The 15394-nt window shown below is 40.4% G+C and overlaps 1 non-coding gene across 1 annotated transcript; it reads left to right on the top strand.

Moving 5' to 3' along the window:
• The first annotated feature begins 14952 nt into the window (after window positions 1–14952).
• On the top strand, window positions 14953–15059 carry LOC129022216 (U6 spliceosomal RNA). Its single transcript, XR_008496300.1, has one exon. It is a non-coding gene; the product is annotated as a U6 spliceosomal RNA (small nuclear RNA).
• Window positions 15060–15394: the final 335 nt, after the last annotated feature.

Below are 15394 nucleotides of genomic sequence, written 5' to 3'. Positions count from 1 at the left end.
GAACATTCTTTTTTCCCCCTTTGGGGGCTTTTGTCAAAAACAATATGCAGAATTATTTAACATTGTAGATGCCTGAAGGGATGATAACAGTTTGGGAAAACAACAAGCTAACCAAAAAGCTTAAAAGGAAAACCTAGAGAATGAAATTCCATAGTGGGTTTTGAAAAGAAGGCCATACACATGTGTAGGGCTGTGTACATGATCAAGAAAGACATGAGAAGGGCCTAAGCACTCACCTCTGGCTGACCTTGAGGCTCTCTGCAAGCAGACAGTGAAGACTAAACCAGAGTTGCAAATTGCTTGGCCGAGTATTGAAAGTGTGCCCCAGCATGCATACAGAGCCTCTAACAAAGACTGGGAGACTTATTGGTTCTGGACATTTAAGGAAATTTCTGCCTGATCAATAACTGATCACTAAGCTAACCTGAGCAGAGGCTTCAGTGGTCACACACAATAAAAAATACAGACTTTAAGAATTAGTCCAGGAAAGTCACCAAATAAACAAATAATGACAACAACAAAAAACAGCAAAAACAACAAACCCTAGGAAGAAGCAAGAATCTGATTTCCAGAGTTGTCACATGTTATTTAGAATGCCCTGTTTTCAACAACAACAACAAAAAAAAACTTTTAAGACATGCATAGAAACAAGAAAGTATGGCCCATATACAGGAAAGAAGTGGTCAATAGAAACTGTGCCTGAGGAAGCACAGACATTGCACTTAATAGACAAAGCCTTTAAATTAGCTCTTTTAAATATATTCAAAAAACAAAAGAAATCATGTCTAAAGAACTAAAGGGAAGTATAAGAATAATGTCTCACCAAATAGAAAATATCGATAAAATGGAAATTCTGGAATTGAAAAGTATAAGAAGTGGAATGACAACTTCACCAGAGAATTTTAAGAACAGATTTGAGCAGGAAAGATACAAAATAAGGCAGCCTTTAAGATTAATCCATTGAGGTTTTCCAGTCTGAGAAAAATTTTTCAAAAGAATTAAGAAAAATGAACAGAGCCTTAGGGACGTGTAAGACACCATCAAGTGTACTAACACACACACAATGGGAGTCTCAGAAGAAGAGAAGGGGATAAGAGTATTTGAAGAAGTAATGGGCAAAAACTTCCAAAATGTTACAAAAAAAATTCATCTACACATCCAAGAAGCTCAGTGAACTCTAAGTAGGATAAACTCAAATAGCCATGCCTAGACACACCATAATTAAATGGTGAAAACCCAAAGACAAAGAGAGAACCTTGAGAGCATCCAGAGAAAAGTGATTCATCACAAAGGATCCTCGATAACATTAATTTAGGTGACTTCTTGTCAGAAACTATGGATGCCAAAGTCAATGGAATGACATATTCAGAACACTGAAAGACAAAGACTGTCAACTAAAAATTCTATATCCAGCAGAACTATCATTCAAAACTGAAGGAAAAAATAAGAACTTCCCATATTTAAAAAAAAAACAGAATTTGTTGCTAACAGGCCTGTCGTATAAGAAATACTAAAGGGAGTCCTTCAGGCTAATATAAACACAACAACTTGAATAAATATGAAGAAGTAAAGAATATCAGTAAAGGTGAACTACACAGGTAAATTAAAAGGCAGTGTATAGGCATTTTTTGTTTGTAACTTTTTCTTCTATTTGTTTTAAAAGACAATTTCATAAAGCAATAATTACAAAACTGTATTGAAGCCAGGTGTAATGGCTCATACCTGTAATTCCGGCACTTTAGGAGGCTGAGGCATGAGGATTGCTTGATGTCAAGAGTTTGAGACCAGCCTGGGCAACATAGTGAGACCCTGTCTCTACCAAAAAAATTTTTAATTAACCAGGCACGGTGGCATACATTTGTAGTCCTAGCTATTCAGGAGGCTGAGGCAGGAGTATCACTTGAGTCTAGGAGTTCAAAGCTGCAGTGAGCTATGATCATGCCACTGCACTCCAGCCTGAGTGACAGAATGAGACTCTATCTCTTTTTTTTTTTTTTTTTTTTTGAGATGGAGTCTCACTCTGTTACCCGGGCTGGAGTGAGATGGTGTGATTTTGGCTCACTGCAACCTCCGTCTCCAGGTTCAAGCGACTCTCCTGCCTCAGCCTCCCGAGTAGCTGGGATTACAGGTGCACACCACCATGCCAGGCTAATTTTTTGTATTTTTAGTAGAGACAGGGTTTCGCCAGGTTGGCCAGGTGTGTCTCGAACTCCTGACCTCAGGTGATCCACCTGCCTCGGCCTCCCACAGTGGTGGGATTACAGGCGTGAGCCACCACGCCCGGCCAATTCTATCTCTTAATAAAAAAACCATATTGATAGGCATACAATATATAAAGAGGTAATCGGTATGACAAAAACAGCACAAAGTAGGAGGGAGATAATAGTTATTTTTTTTTAAGTTTATGTATGCTATTGAAATTAAGAAGGTATTAATCTGAACTTCATTGTTATAAGTTGTTAATTAGAATCCCCAGGGTAATCACTAAGAAATTTACTTCAAAAAACACATAGTAAAGGAGAAAAAAAGGGTTTTTGATGGTACACACGAAAATACCTAGCTAATACAAAAGAAGGCAATATGGATGCATAGAGGAATACAAAAGATCCAACATATATAGAAAACAAATAGTAAATGACAAATGTAAATTCTACTTTATTAGTAATTATAGTAAATATAAATGGATTAAACACTCCAATCAAAGGGCAGATACTGACAGAATGGATTTTAAAACATTATTCATCTATATGCTATTTATAGAGACACACTTTAGATTCAAAAACACCAGTGAGTTGAAAGTAAAAAGATGGAAACAAATGTGCCATGAAAACAGTAACTAAAAGAAAGCTGGAGTAGCTAAACTAAGATCAGATAAAGTAGATGGTAAGACTAAGATATTTCACTAGAAATGAAAAAGGAAATTTTATAATGATAAAAGGATCAATCTACATAATAATTATAGGCTGTATCCTTTATCCAAAATGCTTGGGACCAGAAGTATTTCAGATTTTGGAATATTTGTACATACATAATGAGATATTTGGGGGATGAGACCCAAGTCTGAACAAGAAATTCATTTATGGCCGGGCGCGGTGGCTCACGCCTATAATCCCAGCACTTTGGGAGGCCGAGACGGGCGGATCACGAGGTCAGGAGATCGAGACCATCCTGGATAACACAGTGAAACCCCGTCTCTACTAAAAATACAAAAAAAATTAGCCGGGCGTGGTGGCGGGCGCCTGTAGTCCCAGCTACTCGGGAGGCTGAGGCAGGAGAATGGCGTGAACCCGGGAGGTGGAGCTTGCAGTGAGCCGAGATGACGCCACTGCACTCCAGCCTGGGCGACAGAGCGAGACTCCGTCTCAAAAAAAAAAAAAAAAAAAAAAAAAAAAAAGAAATTCATTTATGTTTCATATGCACTTCATACACATAATCTGAAGGTAATTTTATACAATGTTTTTAATAATTTTATGCATGAAACAAAGTTTGTATACAGGTACATTGAACCATCACAAAGCACGTGAGGTCAGGACTAGAATTTGTCCCTTGTGGAGTCATGTTGGCACTCAGAAAGATTTGGATTTTGAGGCACTTCAGATGTCAGATTTTCTGATTAAGGAAATCAACCTGTATAAATATACATGAACCTAACAACAGAGCCCCAAAATACATGAAACAAAACCCAACAGAATTGAAGAAGGAAATAGACAAAAAGTCAATAGTTAGACACTTCAATAACCCATTACGATAATGGATGGAATAACTAGACAGAATATCAACCAGAAAATAGTAGATTTTCCTATAAACAACTAGACCTAACATCTACGAAACATTCCACCTAACAACAGCAGAGAATTTGTTCTTGTTAGGTGCACATAAAACATTCTCAAGGATAGACCATATATTAGGCCATAAAACAAGGTTTAATAAATGTAAAATGATAGAAAGTATATAAAGTATATTCTCCAACCACAATGAAATAAAATTAGAAATCACTACCAGAAGAAAATTTGAAAAATTCACAAACGTGGATATTAACACACTCCTGAGTGACCAACGCTCAAAGTGATAGATATTCTAAATACTCTGAATTGATCATTATAGATCCTATGCATGTAACAAAATATCACATGTACTCCATAAATGCGTATAAGTACTATGTATCAATAAAAAACCAAAAGGAAGAAATTACAAGTATATTAGAAAATCCTTTGAGATGAATGAAAATGAAAACACAACATACCACACATGTGATGCAGCTAAAGCAGTGCTTAGAAATTTATAGCTGTAAATGTCAATATTAACAAACTAAGAAAGATTTCAAATCAATATCCTAAACCTTCACCTTAAGAAACCAGAAAAATAAGAGCAAACTTAACCCAAACAAGAAAAAGAAAGAAATAATAAAGACTAGAGCAGAAATAAATGAAATAGAAAATAAAAAATAATAGAGAAAACTCAATAAAAGTAAAAGTTGGTTCTTTGTAAAGATCAACAAAACTGGCAAATCTTTACCTATACTGACAAGAAAAAAAGAGAAGACTCAAATTACTAAATCAGGAAAGAGGTAACATTATTGCCAATCTTACAGAAATAGAAAGGTTTATAAGCTGGGCACAGTGACTTACACCTGAAATCCCAGCACTTTGGGAGGCCAAGGAGGAAGGATTGGTTGAGGCCAGGAGTTCAAGACCAGCCTGGACAACATGGAGAAATCCCATCTCTACAAAAAAAAAAATACAAAAATTTGCCAGGCGTGGTGGCCCACCGATGTAATCCCAGCTACTATGGAGACTGAGGTGGGAGGATTGCTTGAGGCTGGGAAGTCAAAGCTGCAGTAGGCCATGTTTGCACCACTGCACTCCAGCCTGGGCAACTGAGCAAGACCCTGTCTCAAAAAAAAAAAAAAAGGTTTACAATGGAATGTTATGAACAATTGTATACCAACAAACTAGATAACCTAGAGAAAAATTGAGAAATTTCTAGGAAGAAAAAAACTACCAAAACCAATTCAAAAAGAAATAGAAAATCTCAATGAAACTATAACAAATAAAGCAATTAAATTAATAATCAAATCACTTCCCACAAACCAAAGCCGAGGACCAAATGGCTTAACTGGGGAGTTCTACCCAACGTTTAAAGTAAAATTAATACTGACTTTCCACAAACTCTTCCAAAATAAAGAATAGGAAGGGGCACCTTCTAACTCATTCTTTGAGATCAATATTATCCTGATACTAAAACTAGACAAAGATATCAGACAATAAAGAAAACTATAGATCAATATCCCTTATGAATAAGCATAAAAATCCTCAACAAAATACTAGCAAACCAAATCTAGCAACTTATAAGAAGAATTATACACCATGACCTAGTGAAATGTATCCCAGGAATACAAGATTGGTTCAACATATGAATATTAATCAACATAATACACCATATTAATAGAATAAAGGACAAAAAACACATGATCATCTCAAAGGATCCAGAAAAAGCAACTGAGAAAATCCAACTACTTTTTATGATTTAAAAAAAAAAAAAACTCAAAAAAAATAGAAAGAAGGAAACATCTTCAATCTGGTAAAGGCCATCTACAAACAAACAAACAAATCCACAGCTAACATCATAGTTAATAGTGTAAGACTGTAAATTTTATGCCTAAGATCAGGAAAAAGACTAGGATGTCTCCACTCACAACTTCTGTTCAACATTGTGCTGGAAGGTCTAGCCATGACAATCAGGCAAGAAAAAATAATAAAAGGCATCCATTTTTCCAAAGTAGAAGTAAAATTGCCTGTATTCACAGGAGACAGGATCTTGTATGTACAAAATCCTAAGGAATCCATAAAATAATTGAACAAGTTCATCAAGGTTGCAGGATACAAAATCAACATAGAAAAATCAATTGTGTTTCTATATACTAGAAATGCACGACCAGAAAATGAAATTTAAAAAACAATTCCATTTCAAATAGCAACAAAATAAAATACTTAGGCTTTTACACTGAAATTACAAAACATCCTTGAAAAGATTTAAAGAACACCTAAACAAATGAGAAAACGTCCACGTTTATGGATTGCAAGATTTAATTTGCTAAGATGGCAAAATTCTTTGATTGCACTACAGATTCAAAGCAATATCAATCTAATCCTAGAGGGCTTTTCTGCAAAAATTGTCAAACTGATCCTAAGATTAACATATAAATACAAGAGACCTTTAATAACCAGAGTAACCTTGAAAAAGAAGAACACAGTAAGAAGACTGAAACTTCCCAATTTTAAAACATATTACAAAGCTACAGTAATCAAAACAGTGAGACTTTCATAAAGATAGACATATAGACCAAAAGAATAGAATTGAGAGATCAGAAATAAACCCTTACATTTATGATAAATTAATTTTGAAAAAAGTGTCAAAACAATTTCAGAGGGGGTAAAATTGTCTTTTTAACAAATGGTGCTAGGATAATTAGCCAAAAAAAATTTTTTACAAAAAGAATTAATCAAACCCCTACCTCACTCTATATATAAAAATTAACTCACAATGGATGCAAGATCTAAATGCAAGAGCTCAAATTATAAAATTCTTAGAAGAAAGTTAAAAAGTCAGGAAACAACAGGTGCTGGAGAGGATGTGGAGAAATAGGAACACTTTTACACTGTTGGTGGGACTGTAAACTAGTTCAACCCTTGTGGAAGTCAGTGTGGCGATTCCTCAGGGATCTAGAACTAGAAATTCCATTTGACCCAGCCATCCCATTACTGGGTATATACCCAAAGGACTATAAATCATGCTGCTATAAAGACACATGTACACGTATGTTTATTGCGGCATTATTCACAATAGCAAAGACTTGGAACCAACCCAAATGTCCAACAATGATAGACTGGATTAAGAAAATGTGGCACATATACACCATGGAATACTATGCAGCCATAAAAAATGATGAGTTCATGTCCTTTGTAGGGACATGGATGAAATTGGAAATCATCATTCTCAGTAAACTATTGCAAGAACAAAAAACCAAACACCGCATATTCTCACTCATAGGTGGGAATTGAACAATGAGAACACATGGACACAGGAAGGGGAACATCACACTCTGGGGACTGTTGTGGGGTGGGGGGAGGGGGGAGGGATAGCATTGGGAGATATACCTAATGCTAGATGACGAGTTGGTGGGTGCAGCGCACCAGCATGGCACATGTATACATATGTAACTTACCTGCACGTTGCGCACATGTACCATAGAGCCTAAAGTATAATAATAATAATAATAATAAAAAGAAAAAAAAACAATTTAAAAAAAAAAAAAAGAAGAAAGTTAGGTAGAAATCTTTGTGACCTAGGATTAGACAAGAATCTCTTAGATATGACACCAAAAGCACTAGCAACAAAAGAAAAAAATAGATAAATTAGACTTCATCAACATTTAGGACTTTTGGCCAGGCACAGTGGCTCACACCTGTAATTCCAGTGCTTTGGGAGGCCAAGGTGGAAGGATCACCTGAGGTCAAGAGTTCAAGACCAACCTGACCAACATGGCAGAAACCCATCTCTACTAAAAATTACAAAAATTAGCCAGGCATGGTGGCACATGCACCTGTAATCCTAGCTAATTCGGAGGCTGAGGTGGAAGGATCACTTGAACCCAGGAGGCAGGGGTTGCAGTGAGCCGAGATCACGCCCCTGTACTCCAGCCTGGGCGACACACTGAGACTATCTCAAAAAATAATAATAATAATAATTAGGATTTTTGTGCTTCAAAGAATACTATCAAGAAAGTGAAAAGACAACTCACAGAATGGGAGAAAGTATTTGCAAATCATGTATCTTATAAGGGAAGAGTATTCAGAATATATCAAATATGTTTAAAACTCAACAATAATAAGACACATAATCCAATTTTATAATGAGTGAAAGGCTTAGACATTTCTCCAAAGATATACAAGTGGCCAAGAAACACATGAGAAAATGCTCAAGATCACTCATTATGAGAGAAATGTATACCAAAACCCCAATGAGATACTACTTAGCATCCACTAGGATGGCTATAATCCAAGAGACACAGAATAACAAATGTCAATAAGGATGTGGATAAATTGGAAGACTTGTGCATTGTTGGTGGGAATGTAAAATCATGCAGCGTTTTGGGAAAGAAGTTTGACAGTTCCTCAAAAAACTAAACATAGAGGGACTGAGCAATTGAACTAATTACACAGCCAAGAGCAGTGAAAACATGTTGAAATAAAAACATGTCCACAAATATTCATAGCAGCATATTCATAATAATCAAAGAAATGAAAACAACCCAGTGCCTACCCATTGATGAACAGATAAATTATGGTATATCCATACAATGGAATATTATTCAGTCATAAAAAGGAGTTGAGTACTGAGTTCTTCTACAACATGAGTGGATTTTGAAAACTTTATGATGCATGAAAGAAGGAAAACACAAAAAGTCACATATTGTATAATTCCATTCATATAAAATGTCCAGAATAGGAATATTTGCAGAGACAGAAAGCAGATTAGTGGGCTAGAGGAGGAGGCTGCTATGTCTGACTGGGTGATCAGGGAACGCCTCTCTACAGAGGTGCCATTGGAATAGAGTCCTGAAAGGGTGTGTCATGCAGATTCCCTTGGGAAGCACATTCCAGGCAGAGGGAACAGCCAGTGCAAAGACTCTGAGCTTGTGGGAAGGGATAGGAGGCAGGGCAGGTAGGCAGAAATACGTGCTGTCAGGCCTAGAGTGCAGGATGGGGAATTTAAAGTTTCTCCTAAGGTAGAAGGAAGCTTTAGGGGGCCTTAATGGTACATGGAGGGTTGGGGGTTGGTTGGTATTGAAAAGACTTCCCTGGCTCTCATGTTGAGAATAAACTGGGCGGGTAGCAAGTGTAGAATTGAGAAGACCAGATCAGAGAGGAGGGAAGAAACGGACATGGCCCCATCCCCGGTGGGAGCTGGGAAAACAGAGACAAGCGGACACATTTAAGAAAGCTTGTGGAGCTAGAGCAGATGAGATTGACTGATGCACTAATGTCCATCTCCCAGCAAGAACTTTTTCCTCTGTTCCTTAGAGGCTTTTATTCTTCCCTCACCCATGTGTAGAGAGAGAGCAAATGAGGGTATTTTTAGAAAGTCTTTAGGAGTGAGAGCTGAAGAGATGAAAGTTCCACCATCACCTGGACCGTCAAAACTGAAGCACAGCCTGTCCACAGACACTACTGCACGGGAATGTTCGTGGCAGTTTATACCTAATAGCCCCACGCTGGAAACCACCCAAATGTCCATCAACAGAAGAATGGAGAAATTGCATGTATTCCTACAACAAAATACTATAGACAACAATGAAAAAAAGCAGTCTACTGCCACCAGCAACAACACTGGATGCATCTCAAAAACGTTATATTGTGCAAATAAAGCCAGGCAAAATAGGAATATCTGCCTATGATTATCATATGAAGTTCAAGCACAGGCACAACAAATTTAACATATAATGATAGAAAGCTGATAACTTACAGTGGTAGAAATCAGTGGTTACCTAGCGGTGGGAAGCAGAGATTGACTGGAAAGGGGCACAAGAGAACTTTCTGGAAATCTAAAAATGTTCTATATCTAGATCTGGGGGGTGGTAAATGGGTATATATACTTTATTTTATTTTATTTTATTTTATTTTTTGAGACAGAGTCTCACTCTGTCCCCTGGGCTGGAGTGCAGTGGCACAATATCGGTTCACTGCAACCTCCGCCTTCTGGGTTCAAGAAATTCTCCTGCCTCAGCCTCCCGAGTAGCTGGGATTACAAGTGTGCACCACCATGCCTGGCTAATTTTGTATTTTTAGTAGAGATGGGGTTTCGCCACGTTGGCCGGCCATCGCGCCCGGCCAATAATGTCTTAATAAATTATGGTGCTGACATGGACAGAGCACAGAAAATGCTCCCCAAGCATTTGGGAGCCCAGCAGCAACAAGGGGGGTGCCGAAGTGTGCTCTCCCCAGGCCTGGCTCTCAGGAGGGCAGCTGACTACTCTTGCATTTCCCCCAACACCTGGAGGTAACGCAACAGCTACCACAGGTCTCATGTCATTCTCTCAAAGGGTTCTGAACTCTCTTTACAAAAATTCTGTTTCCCTCTTGAATGTCATCACTGAAAATTCAAATGTCCTACAGATGCCGGGAGTCAGCCCTGAGCCAGGCATGGGCTGGTTGGAGGGGGTGAAAGAGGAACGACCAGCTCTGGTGAGAAGCCAGGTCAGGCTGTAGCTGCATGGGACAGTCTGGGTTAAAAGCACAGGCTCCAGAGCCACCCTGCCTGGGTTCAAGTCCCAGCTTTGCCCCTTACTAGCTGAATGACCATGGGCATGTCAGTTAACTGTCTGGAACCTCAAATTCTACCTGTGTGAAATGGAAATAATAATACCAGCCTCACAGGGCCCTAAACTTATGTATATATCTTTAAAGTTCAAGGATACCCCATCGCCTATATCTTAACGGATGGAATATCCTTTCCCATCCCTGACATTGGCTCTCCACCTCAATGTTCACCACTGCCCCACAGCTGGCCCTCTCGCTTGACTTTACACTCCACCAACACCTACTGAGTCTGGGTGCGGCAGCTCATGCCTGTAATTCTAGCACTTTGTGAGGCCAAGGCAAGAGGATCACTTGAGGCCAGGAGCTCGAGACTAGCCTGGGCAAAATAGTGAGACCCTGTCTTTATAAAAAAAAATTTAAATTAGCTGAGTGCAGTCATACACACCTGTAGTCCCAGCCACTTGGGCCCCTGAGGCAGGAGGATCACTTGAGCCCAGGAATTGGGGGCTTCAGTGAGCTATGACTGCACCACTGCACGCCAGCCTGGACAACAGAGCGAGACCCTGTCTCTAAAGAAACATAAAATAAAATAAAAAACAAATAAACAAAAACCTACTGAGCGCTCTCCCACTGGAGACACACCACATGCTGCGGGGAGATGACTGGAACCTGGCCTGTTTATGCCTTGGTCTCACCCTTGCTGTCCTCTAACACACTCTCTTCCTACCCAAAGCCTTCCCCTCTCCCCAGCCTCACTCCTGTGGCTAACTCATACACACCCTTCAGATCACCCTGATGTGTTACTTCCTCTAGGAAGCCTCCCCTGATTCTGTCTGCTCTACTCGTGTCTCCTCTGTATTCCCCACTAGCAGAAAAGCTCCTGGCATCTGTCCTTTTGCTGCTAAGTCATCTTCAGGACCCAGCACAGGACGTGGAACCTGCAGGCATCCTGCGAGTGTTTGCTGAATGAGAATGGGCAAATGAATGAATGGCTATAATTCTGCCTGAGAAATTAGGGAAGGCTTCACAGAGGAGGTGACATTTCACTGGCTCCTAAAGGATAAGTGAAAGTTAACCAGGGGAAGAGTTGAGGGGCAGTGTGCATGGTTGAGGGTTGTGGCCGAGCCCTGTGTCTTCTGGGGCCCAAAGGGGAGGAGGCCATTGAGGCTAAGATGTTAAGCTAAGATTTCAGGGCTTGATCCTGTAAGCCATGGGTTGCCCTCTGCACTGCCTGGGCGCCAACTCTGTGGACTCTGGTCCAGCCAGCCTGGTCGCCAAGATTCTAATGAACAGCCAAGGTTTGGGGCCCCTGCTGGGGCATCAAGAAGAAAGTCAAAGCCAAGGAGACTTTGAAGCAGAGAAGGAACAGGATCACATCTTCAGACTTACCACTGTGCAGGGAGTGGTGCCAGACAGAGGAAGAGGGTCAAGTTCTAAGAGGAGGGTCAGCCTCGGGCCACTGTGCTTAAGACGACAGAAAGGGGAAATCAAGGGCAATTCCAGCTCCCATTGGCTGTAGAGCGTGAGGGAAGCAGTGTTGAGGCTGAGTGATGAAGGCGGTAAGTCGTGGTTTTACTGCTGTGAAAGTAGGCAGAAGATCTAAGAGAAGCAGATGTTCATGAGCTGTGTACCAGGCTGCACAGCTCACCGCTCTCAACACATACAAATGCACAGGCAGCCCTTCCCTCTGAAGCCAGCTGAGCATCGCTGGAGACGCCATCCTCACACCCAGCCTAGCTGAGAGTCTGGCTGAGATCCGCAACCTTATAAAAAATTGCCTGCGCACACATTGCCAAGACCAGACCCGGCACAACTCCAATTTCCACTGTATCAGTTTCCACGGAACAAGACAAGCAGTGGCTTCTAGAAGGAGCTTCAGGCTCCAACGGTTTTGCCTTTTCTCAGAAGCAATTGCTACTTTCATAAACACTGGGTGGGGGCGGGGGGAGATAGCACAGACAGTGGCTAAGCTATGCTCATTACAGGCAAGTACTGATACAGAGAGCAGAAAAAAAAATCCAGCTTGTACTATCTCCAGATATCAGTGTTGTGACTTCTAACAGCATCCACTGTATCTTGTTTCATTACAACTGCCAAAAGGAAAAAAAAAAAAATTGAATTACCATGCTAATGTCTTCTCTTTTGGTGAAATCTGTGATTCTGGTACGTGGATATAAAATACATCGTTAGTTGCTTTTAAACTTGTCTCTAATGATGAAAATAACATTGCAGGGCATGAAGGGGAGACATAAGTAAACTCAGGGGGCTGGCAGCACTGGAGAACCTCTCATAAGCCCGTAATTTGACAGTGTACTTTCTTTCTCCCTCCAAGATGACAGTTAATTCCAGACTAGGACGGCTGTCAAAAATGCTTAGTTCTGCTCCACTTGAGTTAATTACCAGCCCTGGGGCAGGCTGCCCTCTACTCCTCTGCTAATGGGGCTGGGCTCCAGGTAAAAAATCCATTTGCAAGAATGTTTTCCTTGCTCCAGATCTAATTTATTGAATATCAAATATTTATGCCAATGCAATTAAAGTGACAACATTGCTCTCCCTTCTCCCCTGCCCCCAGTCCTAGACAAGCCCCGGATGGCTGACAGAATGCTTTATCCAGTCAACACAGGATGAAAGTTTTACTTGAGCTTCTAAAGCAAGAGCTTTAAAACCTCTTTAACCCACAAAGTCACCTGGGATTCTTTTATTTTCTTCTCCTTTGTAGGCAGCCACGTGACTGGCTATGGAGCAATGACTGAGATGCTGAGGCAGGAGGCTCAACTGTGGTTTCAAATCAACCAACACTTGCTGCAGCCCTCTGTGTGCCAGGCACCAGACAAGGCCCTGTGACTGACCAAGATGGATTAGGCTCAGCCTGTTTCCACAACAATCTTGCAGCCTGACAGCAGAGACACCTTGGGGCATGCACAGAAGAGTGACAAACACTGATGATGCAGATAAGCTGGAAGGTTCTAGGTATACATCCTTAGAGATCTTGGATTGGGGGTCTCCAAGGCTTGAAGGCCACCCAAGATCCCCTTCCACCCAACCAGCCCTAACTACAGAAAGTTTGAGATCCAGCCAAGTGTATTTCATTTTTCCCAAAATGCTACTCCCCAGCAAGAGGGTCTCAGACTGTCCAGACCTGGAGCTTTGGGCCATTCATTCCCTCTTAGACAGCACCCAACCCTGCTCCACCCCCATGAAGCTCTTTTATCACGAGACACATGATTTGGCATCTGCCCCAGAGGAGTGATGGGTAAAGGTGAGCCCATGGACAATCACATGTGTACCCTCCCTGGTACACTCTGGAAATGGGAAAAAGAAATGCAGCTGGCTAAAGAGGACTTTTTTTTTCTTTCCTTCCCTAAAGCAAGGGAGCTCAGCAAAGCTTACGGCGGCATATTTGAGTTGTGCTGTACCTGCTACCTGGCTTGGATTCCTTCAAGGCCTTGCTGGCTGCACTCACCTCTCCCTTCTGACAATGGAACAGAGGCCTTTCCTTGGGGCTGAACTGGGTTGTGAAGGAGAAACAGGCATCACAAGGTGGGCCACATGGACAAAGGCCGAGTAGAGAGAATGCAGGACATTGCGTTCAAAGAACTAAAAGCAGATGGATTTTTATTGGAGCCTTAATTGCAAAGGAGTAAGCCCTGGGAATGTAAACATCAAATGAGGTAATCTAAGCATGTTAGAAAACGTCAAATTGTGGATAAATGTGAGTTACTATCCATATCACTGAGGTGTTGGGGAAACCAAGCGATGTGTTATATGCACACTAGCATTACATAAATTATAGTTGTTACAGGATATTTTGGAAGATTAAGCTTCAAACATGGACATTGATTTTAAAATATACCTATCTGTCGATTTCTTTTGATCCTACCTTTTTACAGCTGTTCATAAACTGAGAATTATGATCAATTTCTTCTCTGTTCTCTTTTCCAAATGAACACACTCTACCCAACTTTAACATTTACTGTTTAGATATTCTTAGTTTCCTGTCAATTTGACCACCATGCTTCAGGTTTGAAGCATTGTGTTCATGTTTTATGGACAGACCATTCTTCTGGCTATGAGTATGAGGGTAAGAGAGTTAGTATTTATATCCCTTTTTATGTCTTCAGTTATCACCTGCTATGGTTTGACTGTGTCTCCCAAAAAGCATGTGTTGGAAACAGAATCCTCAATGCAACAGTGTCAGGAGGTGGGGCCTGTTAGGAGGCGGGGCCTCATGGGAGGTGTTTAGTCGTGAAGGCTTCACCTCTATGAATGAATTTAAAGGTTTGAGGCTGTGAGTTTGACCATTTGCTCACTCTCTCACCCTCTCTTTGCCCTCCCACCATAAGATGACATAGCAAGAAGGCCCTCGTCAGATGCCGGTCCCTCGATCTTGGATTTCCCAGCCTCCAGAACCATGAGCCAATAAACTTCTGCTCAATATAAATTACCCAGTCTGTGACATTGTGTTACAGCAGCAAGAACTAAGACACCACCTTATTCAAAGGCATTATCACACCACATCTAAGCTTCTGTCGTAATTTGAGCTGTACACACTGCCTGGAAGCTTTGTCTCAAAATCATCTTCCTCTTAGCTGGTCAGATATCAATATTATGTTTACCATTAAAACTAACTGTAGTGCTCACTTTGGCAGCACATATACTAAAATTAGAACAATACAGAGAAGATTAGCGTGGCCCCTACACAATGATGACATGCAAATTCATGAAGCATTCCATATTTTTTAACAAAAAATTATATATATTAAAAAAGCTAACTGTAAAAGGACCTCTACTACAGCCAATGTGATAAAACAAGAAAAATAATAAGGGGTAAAATGGTTGGAGAGGAAGAAATACATTTATCATTATTAGCAGGCAATATAATTACATATGAGAACACCAAAAAAATCACAGAAAAGCTATTCGAACTAATAAAAGAGGCCAGCAAAATGGTCTAATACAAAGTATATTTGCAGCTGGACTCAATGGTTCATGCCTATAATCCCAACACTTCGGAAGGCTGAAGTAGGAGGATTGCTTGAACCCAGGAGTTTGAGACCAGCTTGGGCAACATACCG

Source organism: Pongo pygmaeus, chromosome 21 (assembly GCF_028885625.2).
Source record: "Pongo pygmaeus isolate AG05252 chromosome 21, NHGRI_mPonPyg2-v2.0_pri, whole genome shotgun sequence".
Classification (NCBI taxonomy): Eukaryota; Metazoa; Chordata; class Mammalia; order Primates; family Hominidae; genus Pongo; species Pongo pygmaeus.
Note: the sequence above shows the minus strand (reverse complement) of the source record. Positions and strands in the feature narration are given on the sequence as shown.